Below are 4,146 nucleotides of genomic sequence, written 5' to 3'. Positions count from 1 at the left end.
CCAACAGAATCAGTAGAAGGTCTTCCGTTGGAAACGGAAGACCTCAATTATATGAAAACAGTTATTTCAAAGTATATTATTGAAATTTATTGGTTTATGCTTTATGTATGTAAATGAAATATTAGTATAAATTTTAAATCAGTATAGTATTACCTAACAATTTGTTTTGTATGAAAAAAAAAACAATTATTCAACTGAATGATACTTATATATTGTACAGGCTGACAAGGTCGTTATATCGACCATATATTTTGCAAAATGTTGTCTCTAAACCAGATTTTTGATATCCTTGTTTCATCAACTTATTTGTCACTAACTTGACTCGTTTTAGAAATTGTTCAATCGTAGACCATAATCTTGCGTATAGAATCAACCAAGAGACATAAACTCCACATGCAGGTAATGATTGTATATTGCTACACAAATGAGTATATTAATGTATTCCATATACTGGAGATATCTGACTATGGTAGCTTACTAGGAATTTGAAAATCCGTTTTAATCTTAAGGAGTTTTATTCCGTAGTGATTATACGAGATTTCATTCTCGTGGAATTTTCATTTCAATAGATAATAAATAACAATGAATAGCCTAAAAATAATAATCTTTGATAAATACAAATATTACACTCGCAAAATGAAAATGTCTTATTCTTTTTTTTAACCTTAAGATGTCTCCTTCTGTCCATGTGGACAATGAATAAAAAATTTTTAAAAATATGTGAAAAGTTTACGAGGCTTCTTATTTGTTTTTTTCCTGATCTGGTGTATAGTGTCTAATATTTGACGACGAAGTCTTCCAAATTCTTCCATTTTACCTAACGTACATTATCCAGGCTACCTATTTAAATAAAAATCTATAAGAAATATTGTTCACAGATCAAAAGAGAAAAAAAAAATCCAGCTTACCTGTCTTTATTATATGTTAGTTTTAAATTTGTAAACAAATATTTCTTGTTTTATATACCACTTTTATTTAGTTAATTAATGTAAATCTTTCTCCTTAACCCGTCATTAATTAATCATGTTTGATCACGTCTCGGTCATACTTTGAAAGCTTTCGCTACAAATACTTCTTATTACGCCTTTTTCCTGTTATTTTCATTCTCTTGTAAGGATATGATCAGTTACTTGTGATTTTGACCCCGAAAATAATAAATGAGGAACATGCCTCAGTAAATCCATCACAATTTATAACCTGATAGAAGTTGATTTTGAAAATACTCATTGTTCTAATTACGTTTTAATGATGAAATAAAACAGTGTCTGAATACAAATTACCTTCGGCATACTACAGGGTATAGAATCGTTTTAATTAGTACTACAGCATTGTTTTTCAAAAATCTAATGAGGCTTTTTATTGCGTAGCGAAATATGCATTTTCAAAAAGAAAGAAAATCAGATCTAACGAGAGTCGTTAGATATTAAACCTCATTGATGACTACAATCTAAATCCCAATTATTTTCTTCACAAGGTAAAAAAAATCGATGCATGATGAACTGCATACAATATTCATTTCCGATAATTTATGAACTGTAATTCATTATTTATTTTGAGGTTTAAGCTTTAAAATTTAATTTAACAAGATGTTTAATCTAAATATATATATATATATATCCATGTTTTCGATATCAATTCCAATGTGTTGCATAAATGTTATTTTGGAAACGGACGACGGAATTTGAGCACCAACACAAAGTATAAACCACCCAATGCGTATGTGATTAATGGCTCAAAAGGATTATGTTTTTTTAAGAAGAATTCGACTAATTTAAATATTGATGGTAAATAACATATCCTTTGATAGACAAAATGCTTTCTGGACAAATGAGTACACTATGTTTCTTGCGGGTAGTTATCCATAAAGCATTGTGATAGTCATTAATTATTTTCAGTTATATTTAAAAAATTAAAGCTTGTGCCACCGTGGTCATTCTATATTTTCATTAAAATTAGAGAACTTAATTAAATTATTCCAAACATAGCAAAGTTTGTTTCCAGTTTCCCATTTTACCACTTTCTACGTACATGTTCCATAAAAAATAATCTTACTCTTTCACTTAATTACGAACCATATTGCATAATTACAAATGCTATTAGATTGAAAACAGTGTATTTTGATATGTTTGAAATGAAAATTATTTGCATTAAAGAATTTTCTCTTTCTACAATTTTTTAATGAAGCATGTATAATTGATTTCATTTTGTATACTTGATTTCATTTTGTATTTTAGGTTTCACCATTAAAGTACCGGCAGGAAGGTAATCATGATAAAAGACAGCACCAGTGTGGCCAAAGTTTGCTTATTTAACAAAAATGCGCTAAATCCATACAATGTTGGGGACACCGTAACAGTTACAAATGTCTATCCAAAAGTGTTTCAAACAAGAAAACAACTTACGACATGTCCAGCATCTTCTTGTGAGGTAATACAAATGTCAATAATTAAACATATATTTATGTAATTTATTCATTTATTTCTTGTGAAACAAAGATTTAAAATTTATGCTTTTATCTTAATTAAAGTTTGTTGCTGACAACAATGTTCAAGTAGGGGAGGAGGATCTTGGTTGCGCCAACTTGGATCCAGATTTCACAGATGAGCTTGAAAATACCATGCCGGAGGACATAGTCCTGACTGATTTTACAGATGTGGATGTTTACATTTGTTGTGATAATGCAGGTAAATTGTTTAGAATTTTACAGAAAGTTTAAAAATCATTATTTAACATTCTTTTTTTCCCTGTAAAATATTAATTCTACTTTGGAAACAAAATAAAATGAATCTTTGTATAAAAAGTATACCACATGGCACTGTGAAATGAATCCTGGTTGAATAATTTCATTCATTTATTTTTAGCTTGTAGACAGAAAAAATACGTAGACAAAGAATGTCCAGTATGCAAAAGGAACAACAGTAACAAGAAAACATTTAGAGTATCATTCCTCTACAAAAAAGGAACAAAACAGGACCTGAAAGCAACAGTTTTCAAAACCATGCTGGATAATATCTTGCAAGAAGATCTGAACGTAGAAACCAAGGAGGAACTAATTCCAATACTCATTTCAAAGCTACCTATCAGATTTAAGGCATGCATAACTGCGAACAACACGTTTTATAATATTAAATAAATATTTCAGTCATTAATCATTTCTGAACTGATTAGAGAGAAGTAAATATCAGTTGTTCACATCAGCCATTCACCATTTATGAACTGATAAGAGAGTTGTAATTTTTTTTTACTTTAAAGTAGCTTTAAAATGTCATCATGGTGCATGCATGATTTTTCAAAGTACATGTAGTTTTGAAAACCTTAAAAAGTTTTTTTCATTTTTTTTTAGTTAAACAAGTTTTTTTTATACTTTAAAGTAGCTTTAAAACGTTATCATGGTGCATGCATGATTTTTCAAAGTACATGTAGTTTTGAAAACCTTAAAAAGTTTTTTTCATTTTTTTTTTAGTTAAACAAGTTCCAACACTATGGTTGTATAAAGCATGCATAATTTTGTTTGCGAGTGATTATTTTTTTACCAATAGGGTTGTATACAATATGCATAATCATGTTCATTATTTGAACAGTTTGTTTGTGATTGCTTTCTTTTTATTTTATATAGTATGTTAAAATACTATTGTGAGTATTGTCTCTTTTTATGATCACATCATTTCAACCTGTTGGTTTTTCTGTTTCAATTTTTATGTAGTCCATTTGTTTTTTCTAGTCACTGAGATGTGAATTTTATTTTATAATCTAGTCATATTATGTTCAATAAATTTCGTTCTTAGATAGTTTGTGTTCATTTTTCATTTCTTTTGAAACCACATGAAAAAAACTTCCAGATTGGGATTATTACTAAATTATATTAATATTTTCTCCAGGACTTCATGTCTTGGAAATTGTCATACAAGTACTGTTGGAGGAAATTGTCATACAAGTACTGTTGGAAATGCTAAAAGAACTTTTAATGCAAATTTCAACTTTGAAGCATGCATCATCTGCTACTGAAATATTAAAAAAATATACCATAAAACATATAACTACAAATCATCATTTCTTCCTGGTGCTGCTTCTTTAACTTACAACTAGGAATGATTTGTACAAAAATTATTTTGCGGCCCATTTGACGCTTGCGTCAATATGTTTTCT

At 28.7% G+C, this 4,146-nt stretch overlaps 1 pseudogene; it reads left to right on the top strand.

The window, feature by feature from the left end:
* The first annotated feature begins 2,234 nt into the window (after nt 1–2,234).
* LOC134244123 (uncharacterized) lies at nt 2,235–3,486 on the top strand (annotated as a pseudogene).
* The last annotated feature ends 660 nt before the right edge of the window (nt 3,487–4,146 follow it).

This window comes from Saccostrea cucullata, unplaced genomic scaffold, assembly GCF_032062105.1.
Source record: "Saccostrea cucullata isolate Sc308-1 unplaced genomic scaffold, CSIRO_AGI_Scuc_v1 ctg21480, whole genome shotgun sequence".
Taxonomy (NCBI): domain Eukaryota; kingdom Metazoa; phylum Mollusca; class Bivalvia; order Ostreida; family Ostreidae; genus Saccostrea; species Saccostrea cuccullata.
This window is presented reverse-complemented; position numbering and strand designations above follow the sequence as displayed.